The 16,683-nt window shown below is 41.1% G+C and overlaps 1 protein-coding gene across 1 annotated transcript in view; it reads right to left on the bottom strand.

Moving 5' to 3' along the window:
• The window catches only part of AGBL4 (ATP/GTP binding protein-like 4), a 972,041-nt gene that overhangs the window by 343,598 nt on the left and 611,760 nt on the right, over positions 1–16,683 (bottom strand). The gene's annotated exons all lie outside the window — the stretch shown is intronic.

Raw genomic sequence — 16,683 nt, 5'->3', positions numbered from 1 at the left:
AATTACTTTTGACAACCTATGCTTCTTTTTTGGTAGGGAAAAGATTGATGTCTGCTGTTTTACATCACTATTACTGATGATTTGTAGGCCTATAAAGGCAGCAAATGAAATGACGTTTGTTGTTTTTTTCCTCTAAACCGATATTAAACCTTTCTCCCTTAGACCTTTTGGACTGGCTTGCATATGACAGCATTTCGTTAGTATTCCAGCCAAACGTCACGCTATCTAGTGTCATATCAGGTAGAACAAAGTTAGACAAACTCAGAAAACACAGAAAAATAGAGGCGTTTTGGATTTTTAACCAGTGTGCAATATGTTCACTGGCAATGACTTCAAGGTTGAAAAGATGTCACTTGATCAACAGAGCATTTGTATATGTTACAGCTGCTGTGACAACGACTACTGCTGCAGCCAGGCATTAGAAAGCTCCCAGCAGGATGGTTTATTGTCAGAGGAAACTTGGCTGATCCAAACCGGCTATTTCACTAACTTCCCCATTTCTGCTGGGAAAGTTCAGAGCATTCAGATGAATTTCTATGCATTTGGGTAGAAAGGAGTAAGTTTGCTCAACTTGTTAAACCACTAGAAGAGGAAGTACACAACGAAATGTGCTCCCATGGAGACAAACGTGATTTTAGTGGGCAGAAAAGAGGAAGGGATAGTAAAGCTGGAGAAAACTCAAACTATAAGAATAGGCCATTGCATTCAGAGTCCAAATATTTGGCATTTACAGAGCAATAATAGACCTGAGAATACAACACTATTTAGAAATTAACAGTGGTTGTCTACAAAATGGCAGGTACAGACTAACAAATCAGTACTCACAGCTGGTGGAATGAAATGTAAAAGCTTATGGCTTCAGGAATGATAATACATTGAATATTTAAAAAAAAAATCTTTTATTTGCCACCTCATCCTCCCCAACAAAGGTAAATTCTACAACAGGTACTCGCTATACTTAGTCATTAATTTTAAGTTCATTTAGTGACATTGCAGCCACACAGCTCCAGCAACTAAAGCTTACGGCATCTTTCGTTACCATGAGCATCCCAGTATCCACGATTACATTACGGGAAGGTTCAGCTTCTCTCCCAGGGCAGTCAGGGGGAACTTGAACATGTGCCCACAGCGTTCACACACGAGCCACCCTCTCCCAAGCCATTTGCTGCAGGCAAACCTGCCTCACTTTTGGTTCATTGATGGCCACCTCTCTCTATCCAGAGAGTGACATTTTAATTGTGTGTGTGCTTTTTTGGTCTGTTAGCTCCCAGTCTCAGCCAAACAGCTGGGTAGCTTTGGCTGGAATCCAGAATTAACATAAGTTGTTTTTAACCTCTTGAAACAAAGGCATTTTACATGGTTCCCCCATACGACCTCTGTGCACGAGAGCCTGCTATTAAAATAAGCCACTATATGCAAACCCCTGACATCTCGAGATAGGCGATCAGAGGTGCTTCGCCACGGTCTGGTCCTGCATGGCATTTGGGCAGTGTCCCAGACCAGCAAGTTATTCTCACCACTTCTGAGCCAAACACATCCTCATACAGCGCTGGAAACAGCAACGCTCTGGAGGATCCCCTGGTGCATCTTAACAGTGTTCAAGTTTTAGTCCTTAGCGGTTTAGCGTCCAAGCCTTCTTCTAGTGTAAGACAATCACGTCTCCTACCTACAGCGGCATTGCATTGCATCCTGCCCACAGCTGCGGTACGGCGATGGGACCGGGCTGCCCGACGCGGGCAGGGCTGCAGCAGGGGTGAGAGGGAAGGTTTGAACCAGAGGCGTGAATCTCCCCATTTAAGAGCTTGGTCATAATCGACAAGTAGAAGCTGTCACCGTTAAGTTGCTCCTTTTTGCCCCAAAGCAGCAATCTCTGCTCCCAAGTGCTCAGGCGCGGTTGTGTCTGAGCTGCGTTTAGCTCGAGTCCTTTGCTGATGAAAGGACTTGGACACCAAAAGTTTGTCTACCTTTTCCTACTTTCCAGCTCTCAAATAGAGGTATTATCTTTTTCTACAAACCCTACTTCCTTTGAAAATTCAGGACATTTCAACTTCAGAGGTTAAATAAGGACTTGGATCCAGATTCGCAAATGTTGACTTACATAACTTCTCAAGTAAACGTATGTAGTGTAGCGTGCATCGGTTGGCTGAAGGATACAGGTGCCGTGCCGCTTTCAGAGAAGGTATCAGTGAGTGCTTGGCAATGCAGGATAGGCTGCTCATCTTTAATTGCAGGGTCACGTAAAGCATGAACAGTTATTTGCCTGCATGAGCAACTTCGTCAGCAAATGGTTATTCAGAGAGGAGCAACCTGGCCTGCATCCCACTCTGGGAGGTTTTAGCCATCAGGACACGAAATCTGGAAAACTACACACAGTGGAGCCTGTATGCTCGACAGGCCCCCAAATATTTGTGTTGATTCAGTAATTCAAGAGATACACTGATAATCGCATAACTAAATATCAGTTGGCCTTCATTTTTTCTCATTCAGAGAGGACAGAATGAGAAATCATTAGTTTACTTTTGGCTTCAACACAAAAGAGTGCATTCTCCGAGGCAGCGACCATCCATTCCATCAATGTTAGCAGAGCACTTACAGCAGCGAGGTCCTGGTCCAGGACTGGGGTTGCTAAGCAATATGGAAATACAAATAATAAACGAGTAACAGCCACCTGCAAAAGATTACATGCTGAATTGTACCTTACCATGAAAGCTTATGTTTCAAACTTCATCTTGTTTGGATTCAAATTTGCCGAAATTAAATTTAAAAAGAAGGAATTATTATTGTACCAAGTGTTTTGAGATATGTAAACATTTCCTTTTCTATTACTGCGATTCACTTTAGGGTTTGTTTTTTTCTGTAAGGCATTTAAAGCATGCAGCTCTGTGGAACACAATGGCTGGTTTACTTATTACAGCACAGACTTGAAACCGCGTAAATATATTTTTCTGTCAACATGTATTTGTGATTCCTGTATTTAAAAAGTGACTGTTATTCTGTGTACAAATGTGTTGTTAGCATGATTGATGTCAAAACACTGTTTGCGCTCCACATCGGAGGAGATTAAAAGCTGCTCAGAAGAAATCCTCTTTACAGCGCACAACAATGTAAACATACCATACTAGGAAATCTCACAGAAGAAACTTCCTCTCAAGGCCACCTCAGATGCACTGTATCTGCTCTGAGCTTGAGCAATACATTTGCTACCGTGCAGCCCTTAAGAAGGCAGATTCCTTCTCCGTAGGCTTGGTTTGTAACCCATTGGAAAGGTTCCCATTGACTTTAATAGGCAGACAGCGCTGCTCCGCACCGCATCCCACGCCGAGGGCCAGCCAGGGCTGCGGCTGAGTTGCACAGAACATGCAGAGAGTAGGGAATGCACCCAGATCGTCGGATTTGGGGCTTCAGGAGTAGATCATGTTCTTGGAATTTGATCCAGATAGTTAAAAAGATAATACACACTTTTATTTAGGCTCGCGTTGCCCTGGGACATGTGAACAGGCACAGGTCTGTGATTCTGCATAATAGGAAATTCCCGCAAACAAAACTGATTTGGGGTCATTCTGGTTTCAGGTGAAATGGTGGGAAAAGGGAAAAAAAAATCCCTTTTTTCCAGTGGGATCCCAATAACACAATTCACTCTAACCCTGGGCATCCACCTCACCCACAGCAGCACTGAGACTCCTGTTCTTACTCTGCGTCGGGAGCCACAGTATCCCTCCGTGTGTACACTTCCACAGCAAAGCCCTGAAGTAGTTTGACTTTTATTGGCTTGCAGAGAAGAGGTTTAAGCTCGCACTTACTGTCGACCAAATGCTCTCCTACAGAAACAGTTACACAATGCTACAATTTGCTAAGCTGCAGCAATTTAATTGCAAATTTGAACCTTTGTCATCAAAAGATTATCCTGCCTAGGGATAAACACTATTCTCAACCTTTGTACACCACTGGGGTAGTCTTACCCTGTACCCAAAACAAACAGAAAAAGGTAATTTGCACAATTTATTTTTTTTTTTTTTAAGAAGCTTACAGTTGGAGTGCTTTCTCCCTAGCTCAGAGGCAGGAGGGTGGATTCAGAGGACGGACAGGTAAAGCTGTGTGCAAATCCCAAAGTGGCAACATCCATGGAAATGTATGTTTTGGATTCTGGAGAAATGAAGCAAGCCAAGGCGGTGCTGAGGCAGCAGAGGGAATTATGCTAATCCAAACTACAAGGGAGGTACCATGTTACACAGCCGGATGCAAAGCTTCGTATTCGTATATTCACAAACACACTCCCTGTAACTGGGTTACTCAGGAGATTTCACTCCGCATCATTACTTACGCTCACGATCACTCCATGCTTCGAGATTAATCTGCACAATAAACACAACAATGATAAACAGAATTGGGGGCATCAGAGAGAAACATGGATATTTGGGTTTTTTTCAGAGATACTACACGTGCAGCTCGAAGGTTGGAAAGTTTCAAATGAATCTTGCCAAAAGTCCTCAAGATAAGTGCTATGGAAACTGCAAATACAGGTGAGTGTGACATTATATACTATCAGCTCACCTGAGCTATTCATCTTCAATAAATACATAAATAAAAACAATGGTGAAGCTCAGCCTGGTATTGCAACAGTACGCAGGAAAAGTATACACATGGTACCCCAAGAAAGCATATCCGTCAAAATATCAGTGGCTAAAATAGTCAGGCTTTGCTTTTCAAAGCAACCCAAGAGCTTTGAAAACTCAGTTCCCATTAAATTTATCTTCCAGATGGCCTTCCAGATCCCACCCTCAAGTTTGCACTGACATATACCACATTTTCTAAAAGCCTTTGGATAGTCTCCTGATAAAAGCATACAGTGTTACTTGACTTTTAAAGTAGAGGATTTGGGATTATGTCATCAGTACCCATTTCTGACTTAAGGCATGATGCTGAACAAGTCACCAGCTCCCTGTCTCTGACCTTTATCAGTCATTTACTGATAGGAAAATTACCTGTCCCACTGGCACAATCTGAGGCTTCATTAAATGTTTACAGTTTTAGAATAGGTACAAATCTACATAAAAGCAAAGATAGTTTTCATATAAGCAGAGGTTAAGCACAGACTCTACTGACACCCACTAATGGCACCACACTGGAAGGTAACATCAGTATCATGCGGCAGTGGAGAAATATCAGATGGGAACAAAAGATCTCTCAAGACGACTTCCAGAAGTGAAATAACGGAGGTGAGATTAAGTTTGACAGCTTAAAAACAAGTTCCTGCAGACTGATGGGAAGTCTGGTACACGCTAGGAACTCAAAGGAAGGATAACAGCCTCAGCAGAGTCATTGATTACTGCTGAATTATGAGCCCTCAGCATAACAAAGCCATGAAAAGCGCAGAAGATATTTCTAGAGAAAGACACTTCTAGAAAGATAACGTCACTGTATAACGTACTGTTACCACCCCAGATAAAATTCAGTACAGAGCGTCACTGATGAAGAAAGATCAGACAAGTACAGGAGAAGCTGACTAGGATAAGAGCAGATGAATCGGTGAGCATATCTCCCAAGCGAAATTTAAAAGACAGTTGAGACTAGCAAAGGTAAAGTGGGTATGAGCTCCAAGACACTCTTCACAGACAGAAAAAAAGCCACTAAAACTTGTCAGCAATGTTTGCTCAAGAACAAACAGCAATGTGCATTGCTCCTGAGTTAATTCAAACTGGAAGCTGGGGGGGTGACAGGGGTAAATAACCAAGTCCTGAAGAACAATTTTCAAGGCTTATCTAGCACTGCATGTAGAAAGAGCCAAACAGGAACTGTTACGCCTGCATAATGTCGGGCCTTTGACAGTACAGGTCCAGTAACTTCAATCCTGTGTGAGAATGCCCAACAGCAGGTCCATACACCTTCAGTACTACAGAACGGTGGAAGAGACATTCTTGGAGAAGAGTGCTACACTTCCCCAAATGAACAAGTTGATCTTATGTTGTGTGAATGTTTCCATAACAGACTGTAGTGCTTTGCCTAACTATCATCATCTTATTCCTCCATTAATTCAGTTTAATTTGGAAGGCTTAAGTTATCTGGCACGTTGATGCACTGGTCTTCAATCTGACCTGCAGCAATGCAATTCAGGCTGCAGCTGGAATTGTTACTTCACTGTTTATGCTCTCTTTCTGGGGAAAAAAATACATACATATTATGATGTATGAATTTCTGATTTGTTGAGGTACACGTGCTCTATTTAATACATCTTTCTCTCGTTCAGTGTAATAACACACCCAGTATCCATAATGCTCAGCACTCACATTTTCTACCATCTTCTCTAATACAAAGATGCATTCATATCCTTCTACAGGCAGAATAACTCCAGATGAACTTAAGGACACAAAAAAGAGATTGGCACATAGCTTACAGCCTTGGGAGACAGCTAGGGATTAGCAACAACAGGACTTTCTGTCCTGAGCTCAGACTCCGCTAACCAGTGCCGAGGGATTCATGGTTCTGCAAGGATGTAGGTCATGCCAGAGGGGACACACAAAGTCCTGCAGGAGCCTGGAGGCAATTAAAAGCGGTGAGGCAGCTGAGCATCACCACAGGCAGTGAAAAGCAACTTCCCCTGAGACTGGAAATCGCAGGGAAGAACCATCTTCCATGTCTCTGACAAGACGAGATGACTTGGTTATAAAGCCTTTAAAATGCAATGAGTCACTTCTCAAAAGAGGTCATTGGATACTGAAATTTTGCTGAAGTATTTAATAAAGAGAAAACCCTCGAATAACAAATATGAATTCCCTTAATCATACTGTATCTGATTCTTCCAGTAATTACATTTGGGGTAGCTGACAGTACAAATAGGTAATTCTCATATGCAGAGCAATACTGGCCAACAAGACATCTTTCTGCTAAAAAAAGCTCCACTGAAGTTTATTTCTGAGACCAGAAAAGAGTTTAACAGCCAGCAACAAAAGATCCCCAGCTGTTGTAGAATTGCCTGTATATTCCTTGTTCAAGAAGCAAGTGCCATGCAGGTTCACTGAGGAGTGGGCTAGAGGAACTTCTCACAAAGTACCGGCTCAGGAGAAACCCACCCATAAGTGCATATACTGAACTCCATAGCCCAACCAGTGCAGGTTATCCCCCAGCTGCAGACTCCCTCACTGTTCATGCCACACAAGTTACAATAACTTGACCACCATCAAATTGTATATTAGACACATAAGGTGAGTCTTAAACGCTACAAGCTGACAGTGCAGCGGTAGATAATGCACCGTGGAAGTATGAAAGATCCAAATCAAACCTGGTACAGAAAGATATGCAAATTGCATCAGTTGTACCAAGCTCGCACCCTCACCTGTGGAGCATGTGAGGCTGGCAGGGCACAGTGGCCCTCCTCTTGACTGGTAGTGTTGCTCTTCTGCCCTAGCAAAGCTAGCTCAGCTGCCATAGGTAGTGGATCAAGTGGTACTTTGTGGATCCCACCACAGGTCAGATTATGATGAGACAGCAAATCCCCTACCCAAAGAGGATGAAAAACTGGCAACGTATTGCACCACAAAGTTGAAATATCTTAGGTACGGGTTCTACCTGACCTCCACAGCAGGAGATCGGCTCAGTCAGGTAAGCAGAGAGACCATGAGAGCAACTTCTGCACCACCCACAACCCTGCAAAACATCATCAAGGCCTTGCGCAGAGTGTTTAGTAACACTGCAGCACCAGGGTGGGATCATAAGAGAATCAACTGGTTTCTGCCCTCAGTATTACAACACGCACTTGAACTTACCCCTCCCATCATTAAGCTTCTAGTTAGTTAAAACCTACAGAGCCCCTCCCAAATCACATGGGAAAGGGCCACCTTGGGTCACCCCCAGAGAGGGAGGAAGCCCGGATTAGACATGAGCTTTACAAGTGGTTTTTTTCTTGAGCTCATCAGATGAGGGTCATCATTTTAACCGGGTCAGCTCAACATTGCTGTCCTGTCAATTCTTTGTAAATGAAACCCGGACAAACCAGCATGTGAGCTTCAAATTGGCAGAGGTGTTAATTTCAAATCAACAGGGAATACAAAAATATCAATAGGCATTGAAGAGTGAAACATTAATTACTTTTCAAAAGGTGCAGTACACAAATTTCCTGATGCCTTTACAAATAGAAATAAGCCAATAACATGATTTCATAACATTTATAAATGACTAAGTTAATTAACAGGGAATCTTCAGAGAGGTGATGAAGGAAATTTAGAAGAACTCTGTCTGACACTATTTGAAATTCTCAAAGGAAGTGACTTCTTAAAAAAAGATTAATTACAAGTTTTTTTGCTTTACCTTGATAAAATTTCTGTTTACATATTTAAGCCGGTTTTGACCTTCAAAATTCTAGCAAAGAACGATTTTCATTAAACCATCTCAGTGGAGGAAGGAAGCTGGCAGTTCCTCATCTTGTCTCTGAGGTTAACTGAGAATATTAATAATTTAGCAGGGATGGTCAAACAAAATATATGTAAGTCCTATCCAAAGCAGCCTTTAATTTATCAAAGCAGACACAGCAAGGGTTGATGTATAGCAAGCTCTTCTCCCGTCAGTTCCGATTCCTTTCATAAAGGAAACTCCAGAATGAGAGACTCCAGAACGAAATCGTTCCACAAAAGATGCTGTCTCCCTCTAAGGACACCTCCCTTCATTCTGAGCACGTATAACAGCAGAACGGTAGCAGCTCTTCACCATTCTTCGGCAATGCACAGGTATCACCAACCAAGAAAACTCCATAACTATCTTGAAGACGGTACAAAATGTAACAGTAGTAAAATGACCACGGCTTCCCTTTCTTCTATTATTTCCGTGTCCTCTTTTTCTGTGAAACTCTGCTCACCTGTTGCTCTTTGCAGCTCGGTTCGACACCGCCACCCACCTGCCTGGCTGAGCTCTGAATACACAAATAAGCAGTTTGGCAAGCAGGAAGAACAAGCTCTGTCTTGTCGTTGGCACATGTATAGTACCAAGTCAAAGAGGAAAGCATATTAGAGATAAATACTCATTTTAAGAACGATATTTTCATGACAGAGCTATACTTAATCATGCATAAAAAAGGGAGTTACACTGGGACATCAATTGATCAAGAATCAATTAAATATCATTTTTGTTTCTACAGAGGCAAATTTTATTTGCCCCACAAAATGAAATTAAAACTATTGCATATGACATTCTAACACAAAGTGACATGAGATTGTATCACATTTACTAATGGTATTTAAGAGAATATCAAGAACTCCTCTATAGAAAGTATTTCCATAAAACTAAAATGAACTTTGGCGGACATAAAGGAAAAATATTACAAAAATGAGTCACAACCTAGCAAATGTGTGGTAGCGGAAGACTGAAGACACCCAGTCCACTGAGGTGTCCGTGAGGTGGAGAAATATAAAGGCAAGAGACTATTAAGACAGAGAAATCAAGACCCAGGAATTAGAAGTTAAGCCAGCAAAATTCACAGAGAAAGAAGGCAGAAGTTGAGCAGCAAGGGCAGTTACCCACTGGAATAAACTATGAAAGGAAAAGATGGATTTAACACTTTGATGCTTTTTCAAGACTGCTTGTTTGTCTAAGCAACACGCTGAGGTCCAGCCAAGGACTCTCTTCAAAGGAGCAACCCAGAGAACCTTTCTGACATGTTCTGCAGGCGACCACACCATCTCATCTCATGATCCGCCAGCAGACGCACCACAGCCTGCAGTCTTTCCACCCATCTTTAGGCATGTAACGCGACAGCTAAGAACATCCTTCTCTAGAACTGTACTTAGATCACAGAATTTTGAAATAGCTCTTTCTTTCTGAGATCAACAGGTGGCTGTTTTTCGTACAGTAAATGGAAAAATGGAGTCCCAGTAGGCAATTTAAAGTAATAAATCAGTAAAATCTGTCAAAGTGCCTAATGCTTTCCATTGCTCATCCGATGGAAATGACAATCCAAACTTCAGCAGCACAATTAGGTGGGAAACTTCCAGGCCAACTGAGCCTCTGAAAAAGCTGGGGATCCTCTGCTTCGAGAAACTAACTTTTTATATGAGACGCTGCTGAAAGATCTGCTTATTCCATCTTACCTCTTTGAGACCTTCGTATAAGAGTAAAATTTTCTTTGCTACAATCTATGCTTTGGCACAGGCAAGAAAAAAAGAGAAAATGCTGGCACGTGAAGTCCCCGAACTGCAAAGTCTGCCTTACGGTGACAGCAATACTACCAGATCTCCTAAAGAAACGCTCTAGCTTTGTGTCACTTATCTCCAAGAATAACAAGCAGGTATTTCACTTCAGAACCCTGCTGACACCTTGCAAGGCAAGAACTGTGAAACGCTTCCGTCTCCTTACCTTTAAGGCAAGCACAGAAGAACGCCTCCTCCTTGCAGAAGGAACAGAAATGAAGACCAGGAAAACAGGCAGGGCTGGCTAACATCAGGAAAATTATCAATTTGTGGATTTAGGTGGCATAGACAGATTTACACAGAACAACAGTACATTACATCTGTAAACATACAGCTGTGTAACTGCGCTAGATAGAGGTCCCCAGATGCAGAAGAAAATGCTGATTATTCTACTTGATAAAGGTTAAATTCTCGGCACGTAAGACTGATTGGACTTTTTTTAATTAATAAAACTTCACACTGATTGAAAGCTTAAATGCCAGTCAAACTGCTTGAGATTTTGCTATCTGGCTACCGACTTCATCTAAATTGCACGTATCAATTCTCTGTGGGAAAGTGAAAAGGCCTACATGACCCCTCCACAACCTGTTCTTCGGCTCCCTGTCCCATCAGGCACAGGGTCCTCCCACGTATTTGGCTGCTGCTGAGTGGATCTCAGTTACTTTTTAAGTTTAGGAAAGCCACAGAGTAGAAATTGCACATATTTACCAATGTGGCAATAAACAACCTTTGTTGGCTGAGTTGCCTTTAGGGGACTGTCCCTAAAGAAAAGACACCCTCTAGGTTGTCCTACCCTACCCTAACAAGGAGGGTGGTTCCTTGCACTGCACTCCAAAGCAGAGGTGATGCTGCACTATCAACTTCACCCCTGCTTAGCCCCAAACTTAACATTCTCAGTTGCTTATTCCTGTAAGGAAATACAGTGAAATACAGAACTTACACAGTGTACATTGGTCCTGGAAGGATGGAAGTGTCCATGCAACCACAAAGAAACCAGCAAGTGTCAAAGCATTTTAATACACAATGCAAGATTAAAAAAAAAAAAAAAGTAAAATTCTACTTTCAGCAGTTTTAGTTTTTCATAAACTCTTCAAGAAATGGAAACACAGAACGTTAACTTGCGAGACAGGTGCTTTGCCCGATCCACCTCCGGTCCTGCTTATTTTGAGAATTATTCTTTAAAGGCACCTCCATAAATCCTGCAGAGGACTCCACACGGAAAGGGAAGACTGTAGCACATCTGGCTTACAGATGCCAAATGTCCAAATGGACTATTTTCAGGCATGACTAGGCTGATATCTCAACGTATACATGGAGAAAGAAGTCTCCCATTAAGCTTCTATCCCACTAATACAAGAAAAATGGAAAACACGTGAAAATACATTACTTTTTTTTAAAACTAAACTACAATTCAGTAAAATTTACATAAACATTTGGGAAGAGTTTGAAGATATGTTTGAGTATGGAAGAAAGAACATGAAACTCTCCCATGTAAGCTTTTTTACTCCTGTGAGTCTCATGCGGAAGGGGCTGGTACGGGTGTGATATTGCACTATCAAGACACGTTCCCTCGACTGCTGTCCCAATACATCCTTCACATCCAGCAGGGCGAACACCAAAGGGCGTTCACAGCCAATTCTTCTGATAAGCAGCCAATCCCGTGAAACCTACGTCTTTCTCCACTCCAAAGGCATGAAAGCTCATGAGAACTACAAAGGATACATAAGCATCAACAGGCATAATTTCGTATTTTCTATTTCGCAGGACTTCTAGCGATTGTTATACTCCAATAAAAGCTGTCACCCCCAGCCTGCCCCTCCCTCGGGTGGTCAGTGAATTTCCTGTGACTATTTGATTTCAAATCACTAAATACTAAAATTAATTATGAAAGTAGGCAGCCCAATGCATTAAACTTATATACTAATAAAGAGTTTAGTGCCATTAACATTTTACTGTCAATAAACAAGGAACATAGAGTTGCTATTCTGCTAAATGTGGAGGAAATCATCTCCTTTGTAGGAGGACGTTTTCTACTCAGAAGGTAACACAGAAAAAAACCCTTCAGGCTCAGCTTCTTCCTCTCCTCCCAGACTCACTTTCACCTCTGGTCTGATCCAGACATAATGCAACTTGTCTGATGTCATAGGTGAGGTAGTTTCCTCTTTCTGGTAAACAAATGATGTCACAACCACCAGACTGTGATTTCACTGCAGGACTGAACGAGTGGGTATCGGATGCATGGAATGAAAGTTATTGTCCAAACATAAACAGCAAAAATAATTGCAAAAGTAAAGCAAATCAAGTAAATTAATTCCTTTTTGAATCACTGTTCTGTTTTCCAAGTCCACATGATTCTCCTTTCCTATTTAGGAAGCCTGAGGGGATGAAAAAGCTTCCAAGATGGTGAAATTAAAAATTAGCTACTGAGCATGAAACATGCAATGATTGCACTTTATAACATTTTTATTGCCTCAGTGTTGTATGAATCACTTCGCAGTTCCACACTGTTACGATGAAAATAATGACACCAATAAAGCCTAAGCAACTGATGTTATGACTTCATCAATTCGAGACTAAAGGCACGCACAGAATGACAAATATTTTCAAAAATAGTGAGAAAACTACCACCTCATTCTGAAGAAGCACAAGTTTCATCTTTCTGTCTTTCTGCAGAGTGGCCATTCTCACACCGAAAGATGGAATATTGAAATAATCCTTGGTACAGCTCCACGTGACACAACCTTATTTTCCCTTTCAGAAACCGGCAAAATTTGGGTTTCTCAGGAGTTACAAATGCAGCTAACACACAGTGAGGCTACAGCTAATACAGGGTGTTCCCAGCTCAGAACATTCTCACTCCTTAGAGGTTTTGCATCAAGACAGTATTATTTTAACAATTACCTGCACTTAGCTTTATTTTTTAAAACTTTACTTCATTCTGGAAGTATGTAGTTGAACTGTCTTCACAATTTCACTAAATCCAAAAAAGTTCAAGTTATCGCTAGTTGAAACTTCCCAGAGGTCAATAATCTATGTTTAAGACAGCAAAGCAGCATCGTAGTAATCTATTGGACACGGCGTCAAAGGTATGGTGCTAAGAAGTGACCTCCCGCTGGGAGATCGTACGCTCTTTTGACAGGCATGCTCAACAGCTAACCAAATGCAACCTTAAATTCCTTCTACTCATAGTTCAACTTTGACATGACTAAATAAGTACTTTAGCCTGGCTGTATTAAAAAAAAAATTAAAATCTCCCATCTCTATGAAGCATCACTAAATCCAAACCTCTTCTGTAACAGCAGTACTTAACAGGTTTTTTTTTTCCTCTCTAACAAATACTAGCATTCTTTTCTTAATTGAGTGGCTAGACATCTTGACTGAGGTATTAAAATCTCTGGTAGGATTCTTTCCTTTAATATAATAGCTCATTTCCCTTATAAAATCATTAATAGAAAATAAAGCCCTTCTTGTTCACTCTAATCTTGCTTCCTTGCAAGTGTGCCAGAGGCACTTTAATATGGATCAGGTCGTGAATATCACAAATTACAATAGCAATGTGTGGCAACAAAGGATGAGATTATTCATGTAACAGTAATACCTTCTTCCTTCTTTGATAAAAAGAGAAGGAAACAGCATGCATTGATCTCTCCGGACAAAAAGTCAGTTCCTCTTAAATCTGTTTTTCTGATATTACAAATCCAGGTTTACAAGTATGAAGTAACGGCACAGCGCAAAGCTTAGAACGACGAACAAGGGATATTAGAGTGTAATTAAACTTGCTCCATTTTGTGTCAAAATTTTCTCCTGTTTCACATGACGTACGGGTATGAAGCTAAGCTAGAGTAGGAAAAAGTTAGTGGGCGCTATTTTCGCATAAAGTTTCCTATGGTAGATTCATGGCAGACGCGTTATGACCAAAGCAAAACTAGGTACAGGCAGGCACAATTAGGGAGAATTAACGTACCAACAAGAACAGCACTGGCCGTAAGTGCAGTATAACACAGTGAAATGAAATTCCCAGTTAATTTATACATCGGTATTTCAACACAGCAAAGCGCACCCCATTAAAGTTTGTATTTTTCCTCGGGTAATGCTGGAGCACAGGACAAGTGTAGCCTATTTCCCTGCCTGGAACAGACACACTGGGAAAGACTTGTACAGGCTTCATATGGGTTCATGGGGAGGGAAAAGACAAGAGAATGACCAAATCTACTTGTAAAGGTGTTATTCATACACACCTGATATCCACTGCAGAGCCCTCCGAGCATTGCTTTACAACTACAGTGTGCAAAACTGGCTTATCATTAGCAAAAACTTTTTTTCCAGAAATCCAAAGACTTAGTCCAAGTTATAATAGAATACAGAGGTATATTACCTTTAATACATCCTATTCATTTACCATAACTCAACAAGCTTCAGGTGACGCCCACGTTAAATGCCAGTTGCCCAGTCCAAAGGACCCAGAATTACCACACGCTCCCCCAATGCTACACTTCAAAGGGAAGCAAACCTTTCCGTGCCAGCCAAATACTCCTGTTCAACTCTGCTAAAAACTGTGTGCTGGACTTGGGCTGATAGCAACTCCAGGAAGAAATGAATGAAGACTTCCTAGATACCTTCCCCAAATAGAAAATTCAAAATATTCAGCATTATGCAGCATTAACATCTGATGGGACAAGCTTGTCAAGGAGAAGTCTTAGAAAGATGATGCTGGTTTTGTGGAAAGACAGAATTTCTGATTTTGGGGGCCAGGCTGGAGTCCTAACTCTAATTAAATTCTAATTTGCTTTTCCCAGGTTTCATAAAATGCTGTCTCAAATAGGCTTGTCTTCCAAGAAGTGCAGCATGATCTGCTCATTAAAGAATCTGTTACAATGAAAACACATTAGTACTAAAGCCATAAAAGACCGAGGAAATTATGGACATTCTCCCCCAAACTAGTGGATTGTCCTAATAGCACTTTAAAAGAAAAATAATTGTACATTCACAAGTCTGCTTGAAATGTGGGAACTTGCTGTTTAAGTGTTTTTTCAATGTTATCTCCATTTTGTTCTTTAATTAATAAAAGGATACATGCAATGATATTATAAACCCTAATTTGCTATTTAGCATCCCAAATTAGGAAGCATAAACATTTATGCACTTCATTAAACACTACCTAAGAACACTTTGAGATTAACAGGAGACAAGCCAGGCTGTTAAATGCGATTTCAGAATACACATAAGCCACCGTAAAAAGACACTCCTCCATTCCCATCCCTCGCCAGAGATGCTCCCCGGCCTCATCCTATTGGCACCAGCCCTTAACGAAACGAACAACCCTTGGAAATCTGGGAGATCTGACACATCTGCGCAGACACAAGTGCCAGCTTAAGGGAAGGGCCAGTAATGCAGAGATGAGCCGCGAAAGCAGGGTGTACCCGTTTGGCAGCAGAGCATACTCGGATCGGCACAAGCCAATCGTGACATTGCACTTTAGAAAGCATAAAACAAATAACACCCTGAATTAAGACATCATTTAAGCGCATGTGGTGTACAGGAGGAGACAACATGGTGTTTTTCTCCATCTCTTCTAAAACAGGCAGTGCGGTTCTAGCTCGCCTCCTCCTCTCCCTTCCCCTCTTTCCCCCATCCACCCCAGCCTTGTGTTGCTCTTTTGACATTATCTACGCGTACAGGACACTGAAACAGGTTTAAGGTTCGGGTATAGCAGCGCTACAGGAAGATGATAAGAAACGGCACGTCTTTCAAAACTACAGGAAGCAAAACTTCAGTGGTAGAAAAGGAACAAATGCTGATACTGAGGAACAGGGAGCCTGAAAGGCAGATAATCACATCTGTGGGCGGAAAATAAATGGAATATTAACTAAGATCACTAATATAACAAATCCTCAAAATTGATCAGCCCAGACCTCTACAAACCTTATTCCCAAAATCCTTTGTGAAACAAGACTTAAGGCTATTTTCTTTCACTTACAATCAGGTATAATTCAGACCCACAACAAATTATTCCTTATAACTTCGCATTGCAAATCTAACTTCAATGTCTAAAATGATTTTTATTTTTGATTTAAATTTGTGCTAAAAGCATCCATCGTTAAATCATGGACTGAGATGAAATGGTACTAAATTTTCCATTATACATAATCTTGCCATAGTGTGGCAATCTTTAAATCAATTGAAAATAAAAATACACTAAAACCATAATGTTTCAAGAACAGTAATATGGACAAACTGAAGAGCTTTGTACCATAACCAGAAATATGAGCAGTGCCTTAGTGCCTGAAAATGAACTGCTTTCTGATTATTTTTTTTTTTTAAATAAATTATCATTATTTTACAACTTACAGCTCTGGGTTCTTTGTTGTTGTTGTTTTTTGGGGTTTTTTTTTGTGTTTGGTTTTTTTTTTTAACTATGACAGCAATGGTGATACAACTACAAGATAATAAGTGAAAAAGAAGCTTTCTTTGTGTGTTTTTGACCAAATATATTGTTAAAGATCAAAACAAA

Source organism: Charadrius vociferus, unplaced genomic scaffold (genome assembly GCF_000708025.1).
Source record: "Charadrius vociferus isolate BGI_N301 unplaced genomic scaffold, ASM70802v2 scaffold163, whole genome shotgun sequence".
Classification (NCBI taxonomy): Eukaryota; Metazoa; Chordata; class Aves; order Charadriiformes; family Charadriidae; genus Charadrius; species Charadrius vociferus.
Note: the sequence above shows the minus strand (reverse complement) of the source record. Positions and strands in the feature narration are given on the sequence as shown.